The sequence below is a fragment of the Mus musculus genome, chromosome 10 (assembly GCF_000001635.26).
Source record: "Mus musculus strain C57BL/6J chromosome 10, GRCm38.p6 C57BL/6J".
In the NCBI taxonomy this organism is placed as follows: domain Eukaryota; kingdom Metazoa; phylum Chordata; class Mammalia; order Rodentia; family Muridae; genus Mus; species Mus musculus.
This window is the reverse complement of record NC_000076.6, coordinates 22238823-22262325: the sequence shown is the minus strand read 5'-3', so window position 1 is coordinate 22262325 and position 23503 is coordinate 22238823. Positions and strand designations below refer to the sequence as shown.

The 23503-nt window shown below is 41.2% G+C and overlaps 1 long non-coding RNA gene and 1 pseudogene across 15 annotated transcripts in view; one reads left to right on the top strand and one right to left on the bottom strand.

Moving 5' to 3' along the window:
• Positions 1-23503, top strand: part of Gm26740 — a 120098-nt gene that overhangs the window by 44057 nt on the left and 52538 nt on the right. For 2 of the 15 annotated variants that reach the window (XR_003948840.1, XR_003948847.1), the window contains exon 3: positions 2046-5167. The exons of the other annotated variants lie outside the window; for them this stretch is intronic. This is a non-coding gene — a long non-coding RNA (predicted gene, 26740). Of the gene's footprint in view, positions 1-2045; positions 5168-23503 lie in introns of those variants that run through there. 15 annotated transcript variants of the gene reach the window in all.
• Gm1972 (predicted pseudogene 1972) lies at positions 7825-21809 on the bottom strand (annotated as a pseudogene).

Genomic DNA, 23503 nt, shown 5'->3' with positions numbered 1-23503 from the left:
TTAAAATTGGGTTTTGCTTTCCCAAAGTTGTAGATAATATTCTAATGTTGCAAAAGAAACTTAAAAATTATGGTTAAAATTGCCAGTGTTCCATTGACTGCAGCTTGCAGTTTGATCACAAGCTTAAGACTTTTAACTCACTCATATATTGTTAATCAAGATTATTACAAGGGTAATCATCTTATGAGAGCGCTAATACAGCTCACTTCATACAAAACTAAGACAGAGTTATCTAGATATGTTTGTCTTTGTACATAAAGTAGACTCTCAGACAATAGTTTGGCTATGGTTGCTGCCTGGCAGGAGACTACAGTACAAGCAATTTTTTCACAGCACTAATGTTATAAAGAACATTTTAACAATAAGTAATCTTAAGAAAGACTGTCCTGATATAGCTGTCTCTTGTGAGACTACGCCGGGGCCTAGCAAACACATAAGTGGATGCTCACAATCAGCTATTGGATGGATTACAGGGCCCCCAATGGAGGAGCTAGAGACAGTGCCCAAGGAGCTAAAGGGATCTGCAACCCTATAGGTGGAACAACATTATGAACTAACCAGTACCCCGGAGCTCTTGACTCTAGTTGCATATGTATCAAAAGATGGCCTAGTCGGCCATCACTGGAAAGATAGGCCCATTGGACATGCAAACTTTATATGCCCCAGTACAGGGGAACGCCAGGGCCAAAAAGTGGGAGTGGGTGGGTAGGGGAGTTGGGGCAGGGTATGGGGGACTTTTGGGATAGCATTGGAAATGTAAATTAGGAAAATACCTAATTATATATATATATATAAATAAATAATATATATATATATATATATATATATATATATATATATATATATATATAGAGAGAGAGAGAGAGAGAGAGAGAGAGTGTCCAAAATTAGAGGCATAGACAGACAGTCATAGAATTGTTCCCAAGAATCTGTCCTCATTGAAGGAGGGCCAAGATGCTTAGATTAAAAAATATTTACATTTGAGTTAATACAAAGTTCAGAGCAGCCCCAGGGAAGCTGTGCAAAGTTTCTTGTGTTTTGGAAACCATGCCTAAGGAAATTCTTGGGACCTCACCCCTCCCTGCCTTCAAGGGGATTTCTCTTTAAACAACATTTTCTTTTTCAGATCTACCCAGGTGTTGTTCATAATAAAGTTTAAGTTCTAGATTTATAAAAGGTCAATCAGGCTATAGAACTTATAAAGGCATTACAAGATGGCTTGCCTACTTCATATAAAATTATTTTAGATTTGAAAGTTTTTTTCCTTTGCATCCTGATAATTGTAAAGGGTTTGCTTCTAGTGAGCTCATGATCACTGGAAAATTTTGCCTCTAGGTATGACTAATAGCCTTACATTATGTAAGAAAAAATTTTATTGTCTTTGCTTCAATACAAGAAGCTAAGAGTTTGAATCTTTCAGTGTAGACGGTTTCTTAAATGGAAAGTAATTTATTAGCAACTGCCTCTAAAAGGAAGTTTATTTCAAATCTTTGCTCTCACACAATGAGCTTTAAAGTCTTGGGAGTAATTGCTGCTCCAAAAAAAGATTCAGACACAATATCATTTAATATTTAGGGTTTTAGTTATCCTAGAAAAATTGTGGTACAAGAAAATTTAAAAAAAATGATGATTTGCTTATTACAAATTATTTTCGAAAGCTTCCAGGAGATGTTAATTGGCTAAGACCATACCATAAACTCACCACAGGAGAACTTAAGCCTTTGTTAGGTGATATCAAGTGAGATTCAAATTAACTGGTGAGAAACAAAAGAGCTTTGTGAAAAGGAGAGATAGCTTTGATCAATTGTTATCAATTATAATCAAGGGTAATCAAATATTAGCTGCTTATTTTGGCAAAGAAATCATTAATGTAGAATCATGTAAAGTTTTAACATCCTATTGCTGAGTGAGTGCCTTATAATATTCTACAACCAGGCATACATATGCCTAGGTAAAGAGAAAAGATCCATATATTGGCACATGGCATGATCCTGTTCAGGTACTTAAAATGGGGAAGAGGGGGAATGTTTCTGTCTTTTCCACAGAATGCTGCAGGAGCATGCTAGCTTCCAGAATGACTCCTGTGACAGGCTGACCTGTGAGTTCCTGAGAGCCCTGACAGTGGTGACAGGAAAGCTGTATTGAGCGCACAGAGAAGGAGGAATTGGGGAGAGCAGACACTTGCAAGCAAAATGAAGAAACTCTTCCTATCTCCACCACAGACTACAGCAAGGAGAACCAACCTGGTGCTGACATAAAATACAAACAACTAAAAGAGCTGACTCGTGAGGCAGAGGGACTGGTACAGAGAATGAACAAGATGTTTTCATCAGAGACAATGTTTTTGGCCATTCAGGCCAACTCTCCTATAGCTGTAATAACTTGTGCTCCTTACCAGTATGCTATATTGTTAGATAATTTTAAGAGTTAAGATCACCAATCTTGGCAAGTCTTTTCATATTAATTAATTCTTGTCAATTAACATTGTGTAGATCATAACTTAGATAAGGAATCTGCTGTTATGATGTTGTTAAAAAGACCTGCTTACATTTTGCTGCCTGTAGACTTAGGAAATAATCCTTGGTTTGAGAATTCAGGATTGCAAACTTTGAAAAGGTTAAATGAATTTATTAGACCAAAGGAGATTTGTTACAGCTCTGATTTTAGGAATTACTGCTTTAACTGCAATTTTAACTTCTTTTGCAGTATCTACCACAGCTTTAGTTCGGCAACTACATACCTCTCATTTTGTTATACATAAACTGGAGGCAAAGGTTAATGCTTTAAAAAAAAAAGGTAGTTTTAGCAATAGCTTGAGACAGGATATACCAAGTATTAAGGCTAGGTTAACAGAAATTTCAGATATTAGCAGAAGCCATTTGAATACTTGGAACATTGATGAATTGGCCAGAGATTTAAAGAATAACCTAAGTGCATTGAATCCCTTGGATTGGGTTCAATATATAATCTTGCTTGCTAATATTACTGGAATTATTTTTTTAGTAATCATTGTGTTTCCACTCATCTCTAGAGTTCTTCTGAGATCTGTAGCTACCACGAAGCGGGACATTCTGGAATTTCGTCTAAAAAAATAAAAAACAGGGGGAACTGCTACATCCACTCCAGTAGTGACAAGCACAACAGGCCCCAAAAACCTGGGTGCTGTCCCATGGCGAAAAGTTCACAGAAACTTAGTCTCCTAGAATCGTGGCATCCTGTATAAAGAATGCTCCAATGTCCTTGCTTTAGTTGGTAAATGGAGCTGTGTGCTTTCCCTTAACATTGCTTTATTACAAGTGCTCCTAAGGATTGATATTTTGATATATAGCTAAGTTAGATTCTAGCCAGTCCTTGATCCGACCTTGGGCATGGATAGCTAAGTCACTGCTCTACACAGAAATTTACCATTATCTGGGAAGAAGGAAGTTTGTGACCTAAAGAGGAACCAGAGTAGATAATACTTAGAACTATAGGTAGCTGAGTTACACCATACACAAGTATTTACAATGGCCTAGGGGAAAGGTCGACTAGAGTAGGAACTATGGCAAGGGCATTAAGATTAAGTGGACCTTACCTGGAGCTGTTTTTGATCCCAGTTGTTAACATTGAGATTTACCCCAGTTGGTTCCTGCCAGTTTTTCCATGTTTGTATTTCTCTGTTTTGTGTAAGAATCCAGTAACCTCTTTGTACCTTGCCCGTGTGTCACCCAACTTCCCTATTTTCTTCTGTATAAAAAGTTTGATGCTCGATTTGACAAATTACATTCAGATCCAGCACACTCTCTCATGTCTTTGTCTGTTTGTCAATTCTCGCCGACTCTATGCCCATCTGTCTGAACCCCTGATTGCCACGGGTTGAGGGGGGCTGATTAGGCCCGGTCTGTGGCATTTTAGTGTTCCAGGACATGTGGAGACATGGAGAACTGCTCACATAGAGCAGTCCTACCGTAATTTTCATACCATTCACCAGTTACTGCTCAGTTCTGAGAAAATTCCTGAGTTGTGGTTTAGATATTTGGCACCAGAGACAACCACACTGAAGCAAAGGAAGTACTGGTTTTCAGTGGTGATTAAAACTACCTGGTGCTCTGTGTGGCACACATCCTCACTTAGTATGTGTGTGCAGACTTAGTATGTGTGTGCAGACTTAGTATGTGTGTGCAGACTTAGTATGTGTGTGCAGACTTAGTATGCATGTGCAGACTTAGTATGCGTGTGCACACTTAGTATGTGTGTGCAGACTTAGTATGCATGTGCAGACTTAGTATGTGTGTGCAGACTTAGTATGCGTGTGCAGACTTACTTAGTATGTGTGTGCAGATTTACTTAGTATGCGTGTGCAGACTTAGTATGCGTGTGCAGACTTAGCGTTCAGGTGGTTGTTGAGTGTAATTATGTCATTTAACTCACTAATCAAATGAAAAGGCTTCCTGGTAAAAGTGTATTTTTTATCTCCCTCAACACTAGTGTTGAAATCCAGCACTGTGTACTCTAAGCAGTGTAACTCAATCACATTTAGTGATTTTGAACATAGGCTGGTCCCTCCCCTGGGCTGTGCCCTAGTTTCTGTGTTGTTCTTAAGGCCCTGGTGGAGGTTTCTGGTTAGGGACCACCTCAGAGGCTCAATCACCCCCAAACAGCTTAAGACCTAGGGTAACCCACTCATCCACTTACCCACTGGCAAAACTAGGGGAGATTCATTTTGTGTGGAGGGACCACCCAAGGTGTGGGACAGCTGTAGAGATGGAGGTTAGCCTGTTGTGCTTGCAATGGAACCCTGCTCCCAAGACCTGTGCTCTCTCTGCTTGACCATAAAGTCTGATATGGTGCTGAACTGGAACCCAGGTGTACATGAAGTTTGGCATTGTGTTCCCTCTGAACTTTGTATAACAACTGAACTGAACTCTTGGGGTTTGGTTGAGTCATCAAAGTTGAAGCCCTAGACCTCACTATTGAGGGTGTTTGCTTTGGGTGACCACCTGCTTCTGACACCATGTTTATTAAATGAATGAGTACAAAGGAAAAAAAAAAACCAAAAACCACTCATGCAATGAAATAAAAATAACCGAATCGTTTTCTTTCTATTGTAGAACAGGCTTCTGCATAGGAAATGCCCAGGTCCCTGGCAGATCATGTGGGGGTTACTTTTTTTTTTTTTTTTGAGTTTGTTTTGCAGCTGCACTGTATATTTGTAAAGGTGTGTGTGTGTGTGTGTGTGTGTGTGTGTGTGTGCTTACAGGACAGAGATTAACCTTATATGTGTGTGTATCCACAGGTTCCATGCAGCTTGCTTTAAGACACAATGACTTTCATTAGCCCCAGCTCTCTGTGTTGGTGATCATGTCAGAGACACAGATCTGAATCCCACATGTCCTAGAACTCCTTCTGGAGGCATTTCCCAAGAGGTGTCTTTTCTCTTAGGAGTTCCTCTTTTCTGACTTTCCAAATCCTTTGTCCACAGCTGTGCCATCAGCCCCATGCATTTATCCACTACTGTTACTTCAGGCATTGGGAGCAAATTTGTGAATATCGCCAAACAATTTAAATGTGATGATTCCGTGTTTTAGCTAATAAGAATTTAACCTGACATATTCAGCTGAATCCTGTCTGTAGAGGGCAGCAGTGGTTGACGTGGACATCCAGGCATTTAAGGCTGGAAGAGAAAATCCTAAATTGTGTCAAGACTCTTATAACAGAAAGTACAAGAGGAAAAACCACTGAGACTGAGAAGACACAACAGTTAGTGGGTTAGAGGTGGATTGCTGATAAAATGAGGAATATTTTCAAGTAAGAAGAGAATTCTGAGGTCAGTTTTTTTTTAAATTTTCTTTTAAATATATGCAGTGGATCGTTTTATTTTAACTTGACACAAACTAATGTCATCTGAGAGGAGGGAAGCTCAATGAGAAAATGCCACAGTAAGATCAGACTTTAGGCAATTCTGCAAGACATTTTGCTAATTAGTGATTGACTGAGGATGGGGTCCTGCCCGTTGCGGGAAATATTAAAAAAGCAAGCCAGCAGGTTCCCATGTTAGTGCCGGCACTGGTGTATTCTTGCCAAGCTACTCTTTTGAGCTAGCCCCACTATGCCCAATTGCTGCGTTCCCAGCTCTCCGTTGCTTGTCCCTGGAGCTGCTTGTTCTTCCTCAGCCATAAACTCACATAGTTGGTGATGCCACATTCTATAGTAACTAAATATAGCTGCCAACCTGGAGGCTGCATATCACAATACCCAGTAACCCGGTAAAATCAAGACTCTTAAAGCTTGTAGTTAACCAATCAGATTTATTTATAGTGAAATCACAATTTATAAGCTGCCAATACAATAATTTCAGACCCAAAGGATAATGATAAAAATTTTATGCCAATTATTCTAACCTCATTAAATCATCATGTTGGCCTCCATTCTCTTCTCTTTCCTCCGAGACTCTCTCTCTCTCTCTCTTTCTCTCTCTCTCTCCCCCTCTCAACTCTTATCTCTGCCTCCCTTTTCCCTGTCCAATCACAGGCCTCCTCTGCACTACCAGCCCACTCCCTATGGATTCTCCATAGGGAGAATCCATCACCAGGCTAGTGGTCCTGGGTTCTATAGCAATCAGGCTGAGCAAACCAGGGATATCAAGACACTAACCAGGACCCCTCCATGGTCTCTGCATCAGCTCTTGCCTCCGGATTCTTTCCCTGTTTGAGTTCCTGTTCTGACTTCATTTGATGACAAAGAGTGAAGTGGAAGTATAAGCAAAATGTTTTCCTTTTCAAGTTGCTTTAGTTAGTCATGCTGTGTCATTACAGCTATAATAACCCTGAGGAGGATAATTATACATATATATGTGTATATGTGTATATATATATGTGTGTGTGTATATATATATGTATATAATATGTACTTAATATATTTTGATTTAATGTAAAATTGCATTTAATGTATATTTTATTTTTTTATAAGAATATCTGTGAAAGTTAACTTTTTTCTATTTTTGTTTTCATTTTTTAATTCCATTTTTCTACTTTAATTTATTTTTTACACTCCACATTTCATTCCTGCCTCCACCCATCTACCCGCTGACTGCTACACATCCCACACTTCCTCCCCACCCCACCCCATCTCGATGTGGATGCCCCTACCCTCTTCCCCACATGACCTCTAAACTACCTGGGGCATCCAGATGCTGATGGAAGTCTCTCCTGTTCCTAACACCTTGTCAAGTTTCACAATGCACAGTGTGAGGTTACACTGCAGTGTGAGCCAGGCACTGGATGGTGGAACAAGCATAGACTCTCTTGACCAGGGTTTAGTAGGGATGTTGAAGTTTCTTCCTATCACCAGATATTTCATTTATTTGAAAAAAAAATTTTGTATTTCCAATTTCTTTGCCAATGGTCTATTTACTCACTAGAAGGCTACAATATTGTGAGTGACGTCCTGAATCAGTGAGCTATGCCAGGAAAACAGGTGCTCATATATATGTCTTAATTTACCAGCTCCATCCAATTCAATATCTATAATTACCAAGTAATCCTAATTAACATTGATAACTGTCTCCTGGCTAACCTGGGCTCTCTTTCTTCAGTCTTAATTACTAATATAAACTCTCAGATCACACACTGTACATCACACAGTTATTATATGTACTTAGCTCACAGAATGGCTGCAAAACACTGAATGAGTTGTCAGTAGAGTTCACAGCAACTAGACTGGAGGCAGGGAGAGGGATTCTAGTCTCACAGACTCAATGCAGGTGGTTAGAGGAGCTGGTAAGGAAGCCAGTGAAGAGCTGCAGGGCTGCAGGGCTGCACCAGGCGTCAGGCCTGAGTGAACTGCAGAGATGAGGTGCAGGACCCCAGGATCCAGCAGGTGAGATGCAGACCCACATTAGCACTGAGCAGCAGATGAATTGTCAGACAGTGATCCAAGCAGGAGGCTTTAGCAGTGTGGATGGAGCTGAAGCCTTAAAAGATGGCCAAGAGTCCTCTGTCTGAAGGTTCCTTGACACACAAACAGACAGGGGCAAGTCTGTGGGCACCATGAGCATTGCAGGGTTAGGTGGCTTCTTTAGGGGACCAGGTGAGGGTGAGATAAATTCTCAGACCTAGTTCTCTGATATAACTTGAGATGCACATGTATGTGTTCATGATGTCAAACCTATTCTGATAAGTGCATGGGAGGCATATTTTTTCCTTGGGGATTCAGTTAATTATCCACACCTGCATCATGGATGGTACCTGGCTGACATGTGTCTATGTTTAAAGTGAGGTGTCATATCCTCCAATGTCTGCATTGTACTCAGAAGGGAGCCAAGTGTTGTTTGTGAAATGGAGTCACTCAGGGCAAGCCATTGCTTTTGCACAGTGAGAAGTAACTTAGAGCCATGCCCTGCTTGATCTCCACAGCGCTATCATGTAAGAATGAGAAAGGAAAGGAACAGAGCAAGAGGAAGCCCCTGATGGCAACAGCCTAGTGCACTCTGATGCCCTGGTGCATGAGGCTCTGTCGGCCATCAGTCTCATGGGTTCCCACCAGTTTGGTCAGAAGTCAACAGCACAGAATTTTGAGATGCTGTTAGAAATTCATCTTCTTTCTTTACTGAACACGTCTCAGGCACTGTCAAAGAGTCATCCAACAGAGGTGGTGCTGAGGACTGCAGATCAATCTGGAGAGCAGGAGGACAAAAGGGGTGTGGGTTACAGTGTGCTCCTGGGCATCGGCTGCAGACCCCACTCTCCTTCATTTCTCAGACAGTCCCCCATACCACAGACCACAGAACTCGGTTGCACAATCCTTTTCAATGTCATTCTTCATTATAGATCCTTCAACCACTGTAAGCTCTAGTATGATAAGATTTCAGATGTTTCTAGAGGCTTAAGTACAGCAACGCTATATTGTGAATTAAAAATTTTAAAAAGTCAGGAAACACGAAAAAAATCAGCAAATATGAAAAGCTAGAAAAATACACCCGTGTTTCTGTCTTTGCTGGCCTTTTAGCTTTCATTTTTAGTTTTTTGGGGACAAGGATTCTCCTTAGCTCCCAAGCTGGACTTGAGCTGAGTATATTATCCACAACAGGCTTGAACTGTTACAGCAATCCTCCTGCCTCAGCTATTTACATACTGGAATTGAAGGTCTGACCAAATATCCAGGTAGATTTAAAAGATGTTATGCAACAAAAGTTATTCCAAAATGAATATATTGACTTAAACATATGTCACCTAACATTAAACGTAAATCTTTCATCAGTCTATGCTTACAGGGAAATTTTATAGCACATTAAAACAGAACATTGGTGTCTTCATCACAAGTCTATATTTTCACTCTAGACCATATTTGGCAAAACCTATCAATGACAGCAGTGGGCTCTCAGACCACTTTACCTGCATAAACACAGGTGACTTCAACTTCAGAGGACAGAGACATTGAATCATAGTTCCACATACACTGGATTGTGGTGAAGTAGAGTGACCAAGTTGAATGAATGGATTTTTCATTGTTTGCTTTGTTTGTTCTTTTGAGAAGATATGACTATGCAGCCCAGACTGACCTTGTCTTTCGAGACAGGGTTTCTCTGTGTAGCCCTGGCTCTCCTGGAACTCTAGACACCAGACTGGCCTTGAACACAGAGATCTGCCTCCCTTTGCTTCCCAAGTGCTAGGATTAAAGGCATGCACCACCACTGCCCTGTCCAGGCTGACCTTGAACTTGCTAATTCTTCTGCCTCAGCCTTCTCAGTACTGGGATTCCAGGTCAGTCCATCACTGCCCACTCCTTGAATTGTCTGATCATTCTGATCATCTTATATTCAGGGCTGTCCTAAGTTGGGAGCTACTAATGTACAGGACTTGGTCCTAGGTATAAGAATTATTGTGGTGAATTATGTCATCCTCAGAAAGCAAATTGATTTTAATCACAGTCTTCAGGGAAAGTTTTATTGTTTATGAGGTGAGATCGCCTCATCTCCATTTTTCTTGATTTATTTGGATCATTGGTCCATTGAATTCTCCATTACCTCAGGAGGACTTTCCTGCTTCATCCTCCTTCTGATTGTAGACTTAGGCTGGGTCTGCCAGGCTCCTGTGCAGAACAATACTCACCTCTAACATTGCTGTGAAGAGGGTGCTCAAGACTAACAAGGAACATCATTCTGGTGGACAGATAGGCACTGTGATGGCCAGGGGCTTGGCTGAGAGTGATAAGCCCAGTCTCCTATGTTCTCATCAAACTCATATTACCAAGAACAAGAGTGAGAACCCAGCCTGTTTCCTATCCTTTTTGCAGGTGAGTATCTTGATACATAACAATGGACACCTGAGATGATCAATCCAATAAAGACGATTGTTGCTATTATGCATAGAGTAATCACCAAGGTACTAGGAGGACGTTTAAAAAGATCAGAAAAGAGAGCCTCTGAGGCGGCGCCATTTTCGGCTACAGACAACCGGCCACCTTCCTGGTGGGAGCACAGGTGTCCGCACAGCCCGGGAGGCTTCTGCCTCACTTTCCGTGGGGGCCACCTTGGTTCCGGGACTCCGCGGCAGGCGGTCTGCGGGTGAGAGTGTGGAACACAGAGGCCAGCAGCTTCTGGAACGGGCGAGAGCCACAGAGCCTCTGAGGCGGCGCCATTTTCGGCTACAGACAACCAGCCACCTTCCTGGTCAGAGCACAGGTGTCCGCACAGCCCGGGAGGCTTCTGCCTCACGTTCCTCGGGGGCCACCTTGATTCTGGGACTCCGCAGTGGGCAGTCTGCAGGCCAAAGCAACACAGCTTCTGGGAAAGATCCTGTTTTGGGCCTTCATCTTCGGCCAGGAGGAGGTCCAAACACCAAATAACTGTGCACCTCCCTGAAAGAGGAGAGCTTGCCTGCAGAGACTGCTCTGACCACTGAAACTCAGGGAAGAGAGCTAGTCTCCCTGGTCTGCTGATATAGTGTAACAAAATCACCAGAGGAACAATCTCTAAACAGAGACAATTATAACAACTAACTCCAGAGATTACCAGATGGCGAAAGGTAAACGTAAGAATCTTACTAACAGAAACCAGGACTATTCACCATCATCAGAACCCAGCACTCCCACTTCGCCCAGTCCAGGGCACCCTAACACACCTGAAAAGCTAGACCTGGATTTAAAAGCGTATCTCATGATGATGGTAGAGGACATCAAGAAGGACTTAAATAACTCACTTAAAGAAATACAGGAGAACACTGCTAAACAAGTAGAAGACATTAAAGAGGAAACACAGAAATCCCTTAAAGAATTACAGGAAAACATAACCAAACAGGTAGAAGACATTAAAGAGGAAACACAAAAATCCCTTAAAGAATTGCAGGAAAACAAAACCAAACAGGTGATGGAATTGAATAAAACCATCCAAGACCTAAAAAGGGAAGTAGACACAATAAAGAAAACCCAAAGTGAGGCAACAGTGGAGATAGAAACACTAGGAAAGAAATCTGGAACCATAGATGCGAGCATCAGCAACAGAATACAAGAAATGGAAGAGAGAATCTCAGGTGCAGAAGATTCCATAGAGAACATCGGCACAACAATCAAAGAAAATGGAAAATGCAAAAAGATCCTAACTCAAAACATCCAGGAAATCCAGGACACAATGAGAAGACCAAACCTACGGATAATAGGAGTAGATGAGAATGAAGATTTTCAACTCAAAGGACCAGCAAACATCTTCAACAAGATTATTGAAGAAAACTTCCCAAATCTAAAAAAAGAGATACCCATGAACATACAAGAAGCCTACAGAACTCCAAATAGACTGGACCAGAAAAGAAATTCCTCCCGACACATAATAATCAGAACAACAAATGCACTAAATAAAGATAGAACTAAAAGCAGTAAGGGAAAAAGGTCAAGTAACATATAAAGGCAAGCCTACCAGAATTACACCAGATTTTTCACCAGAGACTATGAAAGCCAGAAGAGCCTGGACAGATGTTATACAGACACTAAGAGAACACAAATTCCAGCCCAGGCTACTATACCCAGCCAAACTCTCAATCACCATAGATGGAGAAACCAAAGTATTCCACGACAAAACTAAATTCACCCATTATCTCTCCACAAATCCAGCCCTTCAAAGGATAATTACAGAAAAAAACCAATACAAGGACGGGAACCACGCCCTAGAAAAAACAAGAAGATAATCCCTCAACAAAACTAAAAGAAGACAGCCACAAGAACAGAATGACAACTTTAACAACAAAAACAACAGGAAGCAACAATTACTTTTCCTTAATATCTCTTAATATCAATGGTCTCAACTCCCCAATAAAAAGACATAGACTAACAGACTGGCTACACAAACAGGACCCAACATTCTGCTGCTTACAGGAAACCCATCTCAGGGAAAAAGACAGACACTACCTCAGAGTGAAAGGCTGGAAAACAATTTTCCAAGCAAATGGTCTGAAGAAACAAGCTGGAGTAGCCATTTTAATATCGGATAAAATCGACTTCCAACCCAAAGTTATTAAAAAAGACAAGGAGGGACACTTCATACTCATCAAAGGTAAAATCCTCCAAGAGGAACTCTCAATTCTGAATATCTATGCTCCAAATGCAAGGGCAGCCACATTCATTAAAGACACTTTAGTAAAACTCAAAGCACACGTTGCACCTCACACAATAATAGTGGGAGACTTCAACACCCCACTTTCATCAATGGACAGATCGTGGAAACAGAAATTAAACAGGGACACAGTGAAATTAACAGAAGTTATGAAACAAATGGACCTGACAGATATCTACAGAACATTTTATCCTAAAACAAAAGGATATACCTTCTTCTCAGCACCTCATGGGACCTTCTCCAAAATTGACCATATAATTGGTCACAAAACAGGCCTCAACAGATACAAAAATATTGAAATTGTCCCATGTATCCTATCAGACCACCATGGCCTAAGACTGATCTTCAATAACAACATAAATAATGGAAAGCCAACATTCACGTGGAAACTGAACAACACTCTTCTCAATGATACCTTGGTCAAGGAAGGAATAAAGAAAGAAATTAAAGACTTTTTAAAGTTTAATGAAAATGAAGCCACTTCATACCCAAACCTATGGGACACAATGAAAGCATTTCTAAGAGGGAAACTCATAGCTCTGAGTGCCTCCAAGAAGAAACGGGAGAGAGCACATACTAGCAGCTTGACAACACATCTAAAAGCTCTAGAAAAAAAGGAAGAAAATTCACCCAAGAGGAGTAGACGGCAGGAAATAATCAAACTCAGGGGTGAAATCAACCAAGTGGAAACAAGAAGAACTATTCAAAGAATTAACCAAACGAGGAGTTGGTTCTTTGAAAAAATCAACAAGATAGATAAACCCTTAGCTAGACTCACTAAAGGGCACAGGGACAAAATCCTAATTAACAAAATCAGAAATGAAAAGGGAGACATAACAACAGATCCTGAAGAAATCCAAAACACCATCAGATCCTTCTACAAAAGGCTATACTCAACAAAACTGGAAAACCTGGACGAAATGGACAAATTTCTGGACAGATACCAGGTACCAAAGTTGAATCAGGATCAAGTTGACCATCTAAACAGTCCCATATCACCTAAAGAAATAGAAGCAGTTATCAATAGTCTCCCAGCCAAAAAAAGCCCAGGACCAGACGGGTTTAGTGCAGAGTTCTATCAGACCTTCAAAGAAGATCTAATTCCAGTTCTGCACAAACTATTTCACAAAATAGAAGTAGAAGGTACTCCACCCAACTCATTTTATGAAGCCACTATTACTCTGATACCTAAACCACAGAAAGACCCAACAAAGATAGAGAACTTCAGACCAATTTCTCTTATGAATATCGATGCAAAAATCCTCAATAAAATTCTCGCTAACTGAATCCAAGAACACATTAAAGCAATCATCCATCCTGACCAAGTAGGTTTTATTCCAGGGATGCAGGGATGGTTTAATATACGAAAATCCATCAATGTAATCCATTATATAAACAAACTCAAAGACAAAAACCACATGATCATCTCGTTAGATGTAGAAAAAGCATTTGACAAGATCTAACACCCATTCATGATAAAAGTGTTGGAAAGATCAGGAATTCAAGGCCCATACCTAAACATGATAAAAGCAATCTACAGCAAACCAGTAGCCAACATCAAAGTAAATGGAGAGAAGCTGGAAGCAATCCCACTAAAATCAGGGACTAGACAAGGCTGCCCACTTTCTCCCTACCTTTTCAACATAGTACTTGAAGTATTAGCCAGAGCAATTCGACAACAAAAGGAGATCAAGGGGATACAAATTGGAAAAGAGGAAGTCAAAATATCACTTTTTGCAGATGATATGATAGTATATATAAGTGACCCTAAAAATTCTACCAGAGAACTCCTCAACCTGATAAACAGCTTCGGTGAAGTAGCTGGATATAAAATTAACTCAAACAAGTCAATGGCCTTTCTCTATACAAAGAATAAACAGGCTGAGAAAGAAATTAGGGAAACAACACCCTTCTCAATAGTCACAAATAATATAAAATATCTTGGCGTGACTCTAACTAAGGAAGTGAAAGATCTATATGATAAAAACTTCAAATCTCTGAAGAAAGAAATTAAAGAAGATCTCAGAAGATGGAAAGATCTCCCATGCTCATGGATTGGCAGGATGAACATTGTAAAAATGGCTATCTTGCCAAAAGCAATCTACAGATTCAATGCAATCCCCATCAAAATTCCAACTCAATTCTTCAACGAATTAGAAGGAGCAATTTGCAAATTCATCTGGAATAACAAAAAACCTAGGATAGCAAAAAGTCTTCTCAAGGATAAAAGAACCTCTGGTGGAATCACCATGCCTGATCTAAAGCTTTACTACAGAGCAATTGTGATAAAAACTGCATGGTACTGGTATAGAGACAGACCAGTAGACCAATGGAATAGAATTGAAGACCCAGAAATGAACCCACACACCTATGGTCACTTGATCTTCGACAAGGGAGCTAAAACCATCCAGTGGAAGAAAGACAGCATTTTCAACAATTGGTGCTGGCACAACTGGTTGTTATCATGTAGAAGAATGCGAATCGATCCATACTTATCTCCTTGTACTAAGGTCAAATCTAAGTGGATCAAGGAACTTCACATAAAACCAGAGACACTGAAACTTATAGAGGAGAAAGTGGGGAAAAGCCTTGAAGATATGGGCACAGGGGAAAAATTCCTGAACAGAACAGCAATGGCTTGTGCTGTAAGATCGAGAATTGACAAATGGGACCTAATGAAACTCCAAAGTTTCTGCAAGGCAAAAGACACCGTCAATAAGACAAAAAGACCACCAACAGATTGGGAAAGGATCTTTACCTATCCTAAATCAGATAGGGGACTAATATCCAACATATATAAAGAACTCAAGAAGGTGGACTTCAGAAAATCAAATAACCCCATTAAAAAATGGGGCTCAGAACTGAACAAAGAATTCTCACCTGAGGAATACCGAATGGCAGAGAAGCACCTGAAAAAAATGTTCAACATCCTTAATCATCAGGGAAATGCAAATCAAAACAACCCTGAGATTCCACCTCACACCAGTCAGAATGGCTAAGATCAAAAATTCAGGTGACAGCAGATGCTGGCGAGGATGTGGAGAAAGAGGAACACTCCTCCATTGTTGGTGGGATTGCAGGCTTGTACAACCACTCTGGAAATCAGTCTGGAGGTTCCTCAGAAAATTGGACATAGTACTACCGGAGGATCCAGCAATACCTCTCCTGGGCATATATCCAGAAGATGCCCCAGCTGGTAAGAAGGACACATGCTCCACTATGTTCATAGCAGCCTTATTTATAATAGCCAGAAGCTGGAAAGAACCCAGATGCCCCTCAACAGAGGAATGGATACAGAAAATGTGGTACATCTACACAATGGAGTACTACTCAGCTATTAAAAAGAATGAATTTATGAAATTCCTAGCCAAATGGATGGACCTGGAGGGCATCATCCTGAGTGAGGTAACACATTCACAAAGGAACTCACACAATATGTACTCACTGATAAGTGGATATTAGCCCAAAACCTAGGATACCCAAGATATAAGATACAATTTCCTAAACACATGAAACTCAAGAAAAATGAAGACTGAAGTGTGGACACTATGCCCCTCCTTAGAAGTGGGAACAAAACACCCTGGGAAGGAGTTACAGAGACAAAGTTTGGAGCTGAGATGAAAGGATGGTCCATGTAGAGACTGACATATCCAGGGGTCCACCCCATAATCAGCATCCAAATGCTGACACCATTGCATACACTAGCAAGATTTTATCGAAAGGACCCAGATGTAGCTGTCTCTTGTGAGACTATGCCGGGGCCTAGCAAACACAGAAGTGGATGCTCACAGTCAGCTATTGGATGGATCACAGGGCTCCCAATGGAGGAGCTAGAGAAAGTACCCAAGGAGCTAAAGGGATCTGCAACCCTATAGGCGGAACAACATAATGAACTAACCAGTATCCTGGAGCTCTTGACTCTAGCTGCATATGTATCAAAAGATGGCCTAGTCGGCCATCACTGGAAAGAGAGGCCCATTGGACACGCAAACTTTATATGCCCCAGTACAGGGTAACACCAGGGCCAAAAAGGGGGAGTGGGTGGGTAGGAGAGTGGGGGTGGGTGGGTATGGGGGACTTTTGGTATAGCATTGGAAATGTAAATGAGCTAAATATCTAATAAAAAATGGAAAGAAAATCAGAAAAAATATGGACAAAGCAAAAAACACACCTGCATCAGCAAATCCTCTCTCTAGGTAGACAAAGGAACTCCTTTGTGAGGACTATTTTACCAGAACGTGCTGTAGCCATATTTGGGCCAGTACGTCACAGCAGGTGACCTCTTAAGTTCATCAAACCCATTCCAGCCCTTGATTTTCTCTCTTCTTCCTCCTTTGAATAGGGATGTAGAACTCTTAGCTACCATATCTACCTGTGTGCCACCATGCTACTCACATAGGACACTGACCTATTTGAATACACATTGGTACCAGAGAGTGGGGTATTGATGTGACAGGCTATATTGCTGTGTGCAGAATGAGGACTATTCAATTTAGGATTAGGAAAGAAATTAAACATCTTAAGCTGGAGTTAGTGGGCTGTACTAGTAGGAGAATTGAACACAGGAGTACCTAGAGCAATACTAATTAGGATAGCCTGGTGTAATAGGATTCAGAGGAGAAGAATGTGGTTGCTTATTGCCACTCTTCAAAAAAAAAAATCTCCCTCCAGCTAAATGCAAGTGTTTTGGATTAATGGTTTTGACAGAGATGTTAAGACATCTTAGTATTGACTGGGTCATGTGGTTGTTAGTGGTCACTCCAATACAGCTCTATAATGAAAAGGAGCAAGCTAACCAGAAAAAGTTTGAGGAGGAAAGGTACACAAGGAAGTGTAATAAGAAAGCCCAGTGCTTAGTGAGATTAAAAAATGTTAACAAAAGCCTTATTCTAAAATGAATAAAAGTGGTTGTTGTCTCAGGAAAGAGTCCACTCAGCTAAACTTCTAAATTGTCAAAAAAAAAAAAAATTAAAAAGATGGCTGAGTAATGGTGGAAACTATCAAATATAGAAAGCTAATGAAAGTATTTGAATGAGGGGCCATGTTCCAGCCTAAGCAAGCAGAAAACTTTGGCAGCTTTGGCCATGTGGTTCTGGCTTTAAGAGTCAAGGATACATGAGGGGGTGTGGAATCTCATTTCTCAGCTACGTAAAGCTGCTGAGGCCATCGTGTGTCAGGGATGCCCCTGCATGGAGGCTGCTGAGGCCAGCGTGTGTCAGAGAGGCCCCTGCATGGAGGCGAAAAGAGGCCCTTGTGTGAAACTGTGAAGATGAAGCCTGGATTATGTTAGAGACACCAAGATTTTGGGGATGCTAGAGTCATGACATATCTGCCAAGGAGATCTGCTAACAAGTGGATATCCACACAGGGGACAGAAGTCCATGGCAGGCAAACAAGGCTGATAGGATTGGCATTCTTAAGAGCATTTTGACATCTGACATGGAGTTGTAGGGTCTGAAATTTGACCTGCTGGTTATCCATCTTTTTTTGGTCAAGTATTTCCTCGCTGTGCTCTGTTTTCTCCCTTTTGGAATGGAAATGCATATTCTCTGCCATTGTATGTTGGAAGTTTGGGGTCTGCATTTTCACTGTAATCTTACAGTGTGTTACTGTGAAGGGGTTGCATTGAGTCTTAAAAGAGACTGTGACCTTTTAAAAGGGATAGAGACTGTGATAGACTGTAGAATTGTCGAAGTTGGACCGAATGCCTTTTTACATTGTGATATGGCTACAAGCCTATGGGGGCGAGGGAGTGGAATGCAGTGGTTTGAATAAGGATGGCCCCCCATAGACTCAAATATTTGAATGCTTGGTTTTTAGAGAGTGGCATTATGAAAAGAGGATTGTTTGTGTGCCATGGTAAGAGTAGGTATGACCTTACTGGAGGACATGTTCCTGGAGAAGAGCTTTGAAGTTTCAAAAAGCCCATTTCTAGCCCAGAGACTGTTACTTGTTTCTGCCTTTGGAACTGCATGTAAAATTGTCAGCTACCATATCTGCTTTTGTACCACAATGATTCCAACCATGATGATAATGGCCTAAACCTCTAGAACCATATGTAAGCCTCAATTAAATGCTGTCTTTTATCAGATATGCCATAGTCATGGAGTCTCTTTAAAAGGACAGAACACAGAGCAAGACATTCTATTTCCCCTTAAATGGCTTTTGGCCAAAGTGTTTTATCACAGCAACAGAATGAAATTAGAACAACACAATGCCAGATCCCTTGGACCTAAAGTAGACTTCTGGGAATATCTTCCTGGAACTGGTCAGAGGGTGGACCTCAATACAAGACAGAGAAAACCTAAGATGGTTAATAAGTCTAGTAGTTGAAAAGTGCTGATCAAACATTTCAGAGATGTTCTTGTGCCCAAGTGGATGGACCAGCAAAGCATTCTGGTAAATGTGCAGAGTACTTGCTGCTCTGTGGGATGCAGGAGCTGCCATGTTGAGAAGCATAGTGAGAATGACCAGGGAGAAGGACACCAGCATTGGTGGAAGCTCAGGGACGCTGAGGGCTCAAGGCTGGGGGTGGAGTTAGGAGACTGTATTCCTGAGTCCCAGCCAATAAGGTACATAAAAATCCCATCAGGATAGACTGTCAGGAGCAGTAACATCAAGGACAGAGGTCCACAAAGGAGTAAGAAAGGAAGGAACAACCTGGGGTCTGTCTGCATAGGGGGTGCATGGCAGACAGAACACAAAGATCTTAAATTCAAATAAATAGATGGTTAGCCAACCCAGATATGGCTGGATTTACTAATTAAAGAGGAAAAGAAAATGAAGAGGAGTCTGAAAGCTACCTTCTCTGGGAGAAAAAAATAGAGAAATTCACAAAAACACAACAATATGTTTTTAAAATGCATCATCTTTGACACTCACAACTTTATTGGAATCGTGTTGGCTTGTCTCTATTTCACAAGCCTATCGACCACCCAATAGATATTGGTACTTGCTGGTTCTTGTGAAGAGACTCTAGCTCAGGGGTAGAGCGTTTGGACACTGCTCATAAAAATATGGAAAGAAAGGATACCTCCTTTTTCTCAACAAATAAATATAATACATGATAATCTTTGAATTTGTAACTACCACTTATAAGTAGTTTTTAAAAATATTTTTCTTATTATTTAAAACTATTTTTAATTTAAATATATTTTGATCATATTCTTCTCCTTCAAATTCACCCAGATCCTCTCCTCCCTTCTCTCTACCTATAAAACTTTAAGTTGTTTCTCAAAAATGAAAGCAAAGCCCAACTATATCTAGAAATGCCCGTAACCTAGAAAACAAAAACATAATATCAACAAAAAGAAAAATAACAAAATGAAAGAAACCACATAATTGCAACCAAATAAAAGCAAACACACACACACACACACACACACACACACACCCCAAACCAAAAAAACCCACCAACCTGTGTCACTGCTTATTTATTGGTCAATTACTGATCATGTGATCTTCCTTGGAGTATTTGATAGTCCCAGAGTTATTCATGAGAGAAAATTGATTTTCCCTCTCTCCGCAGGTATAAATGACAGTGTGTTGTGAACCTTCACCTTAGTGGCTAGGTTCACACTCATTCATTTTTTTCATTTTCTAAAAAATGAAGGAAAGCTGGGCGTGGTGGCACACACCTTTAATCCCAGCACTCAGGAGGCAGAGGCAGGCAGATTTCTGAGTTCAAGGCCAGCCTGGTCTACAAAGTGAGTTCCAGGACAGCCAGGGCTACACAGAGAAACCCTGTATTGAAAAACAAAACAAACAAACAAACAAACAAACAAATGAATGAATGAAGAAAAAACAAGAACTATCACATTAAAATCAAACAATATAGACCAACAGAAGGAAAACTGCCTAAAGTGGGCACAAACAAGAGTCGGAGACAACCTTGTTCCCTTGTTCAGGAATCTCATAAAAACATGAAATTGGAAGCCATAATATAAGGACCGAGGACGGGGTTCAGACCCATTCAGTCCCTGTGAATGCTGCTCCAGTACCTGTGAGTTCATATGTGTGTGGATCGTGTTGACTTAAGGGGACCTTTCTCCTTGGTGTCCTCAATCCCCTCTGGTTCTTACATGTTGTGTGTCTTCTCTTCCGAACCATTCCCTGACCTCTGGGAGAGAGATGTGTTGAAGACATCCCATTTAAGGTTGAATGTTCTGCATAAGGTATCTGCTGTGGGTCTCTATATTTAAGCAAGACATTTCTAAATACAGTACATTTGTTCACTGAGATTGTCATGCCTGCATACATGTATTTTCATTTTAATGGCACACATTTTCCTCCTCACTCCTTCCAGATCCACTCTCACCACTACCAGACCTGCAGAAAGCTTTTCACCCCATCTTCCCAGTTACCTGCAGGCTCCAGATGTTCTTTCCAGTGCAACATGAGCTCATCAAGCCAGGTCCTGCAGTCGCCCTCTGTAGTCTTCTCTAAGAAGGCAAATCAAGCCCTGTCTTCCTTCCATATTTCTATACTCTTCTTCAATTTAGGATCCAATTGAGTCCAGTTGCCAGTGCTTGTGTCAACATAGAACATTTTCTTTCCATTGAGGCTAGCAACACAGGATCCCCTGAAACATTTGTCTCCATAATGGCAACACATCCCAGCCTGCAGAGTGAAGGGCTCTATGCCCATTGGAAAGAGATTAGCTTCTGGCCTTGGTTATTCCTGTCTGCCTACTGACCATCCCTTCTCATCCACTGACCTTGCTTTACCCTCTATATTTTGCCCTTGCTGCTGGATATCTTAGATAGGACTAACAGTGATTCATTTTTTTTCTTCCATAAAAACAGTGAATGTCCCTAATTTGTCAACCTGTTCTTTCCTATTGGGGGGGGGCTGTCTGATATGCTCTTTTACTTATTTTGTAACAGGGGGATTTAATCTAAAACCTCATGTATGCTGCCAAACACCCCACTAATGAGCTACACACCAGCCCTATTGGGCCATTTGAAACTTACTTCTGATTGTGTTAGTCTCCTGCAATATGTGAAGCAGCAGACCTTTGAAGTTGTCAATTCCATCTTTCAGAGTGTCAACCTCTTTTTCACAGATCTTTGTAACATTCATGCTGTTCCTATGAGCACCAATGGTATGACACTTGTTATCCTTGTAGACAAAAAGAGGCTGTCTGTTGAGTAGGCCTTGAACTTCTTGACTCTGTTGTCCAGACTCTGACCTGTCAACCTTGTAAATGTTACAAAGAGAAGCAGCCTCTGTGAAGGAAACATGCAGTGAGGTTAGGGGCAGGGAGCAAGTAACTCAGAGAGAGTTTCTACCTATGGAACGAAGAATAGCCTTATGAAAGGGTGGAGAGAGAGGAGAGGCATGGAGGGCGGGAGAGGTGAAGGGACAGGGGAGAAAGACAGAGAGAGAAGGGGCTCAACCACTTTCACTCTGCTCCTCCCAACTGCCTACTCTACCATTTTAAATTCTTCACAATTTCTTCCAACTCTGACAACTAAACTTCTGAAGTTCATTCCTTTTGATTGCCTGAGGTTTTTTCTCACTGCATTAAAAAGTTTGATGGGCCAGGTGGTGGTGGTGCACGCCTTTAATCCCAGCACTTGGGAGGCAGAGGCAGGTGAATTTCTGAGTTCGAGGCCAGCCTGGTCTACAAAGTGAGATCCAGGACAGCCAGGGCTACACAGAGAAACCCTGTCTCAAAAACAAACAAACCAACGAAAAGTTTGATGGACACAAAAACGAACATTATGCAGCCCCAGAACCCTCACTTTGGTTGTGAACAAAAAGCCAACAAGGCCCTCTGATTAAAGTGCATATGGAAAAAAAAAAAAAAAGCACAAATTTTCTCTAGTACAAATTGGATTTAGAAGCTGGGTCAATGTATGGACTGCATGTGGCTAAAGAAAGAGCAGTGGACCGTGAAGATGGTCCAACTAAAGCAACAGAGGCAGCTTCAGGCTATTTGTCCTTGGAAGAAGATGGAGGCAGAGCTCAGTGGGTGGGGGAAACTGTCCACTACATTGGAAAAGGAATTTGTCCCTAAATATGACACCAGGTTCCACCAACAAGATAGAACTCAGTGATGAGAATGATGGTGGAAAAAGGAAAAAACAGAGATCTGAAGGGCCCAGTCTAACAACAACCTGCATTTTGTATTTAGTCTCCATCTTATGTTACGCTGTCCACAGGCTGAGTTACTGGGAAAAAACACAGCTTATTCCAGAAACCAAGACACCACTATCAACAGCCATAACTTTCCTGAAAACAACCATTCCACCCTTAATAACCACCAGTCAGCTCCAAAGAGGAAAATTCCTAATATTTCAGTTGTTTGGAAAAAAATTACTCAAGTTAATCACAATTATTCATAATAAGCTAAAATTACTAGTCCATAGAAATGCTCCAATCTACAATTTTCAAATGTTGCCCAACCAAGTAACTGCTAAATTGTGATTTACCTGCCTTGCTGTAACTGTGATAAAAAGGCAAAGCTTCACCAGCTCGGGACCTTCCACACCCAACCACTGCATTGGAGAGATTCGAAGGTACAAGCTCGAGCTTGAACAAAGACTCTTTGCTGTTGCATATGAGTGGAATTCCTGCTTGACTATGGGGGTCTATGGGCAATCTGGGCATAATATTTTGGGGCTCTTTTGGGACCCCGTCACCCCTCCATCAGGACCCCAAACCTTTAAAGTCAAAGACTGATTGATAAGTATTCTCTGGATAATGTTTGTCTGAGTGTCTGCCTGCTTTAACTCTGGTAAATCTGTAAACCCGTGATTTAACACTGACACACAGGACTGCAGCAGATCCACTAGCAGATCCACCAAGAGTCACCAGTACCAAGAGATCTACCAGATCTATCAGTAAGGGATTGGATCCTCTAATTTCTTTAGAGAGACATTTCAGGTCATGCCCACTTTGTCATCATCTCACTTTCTC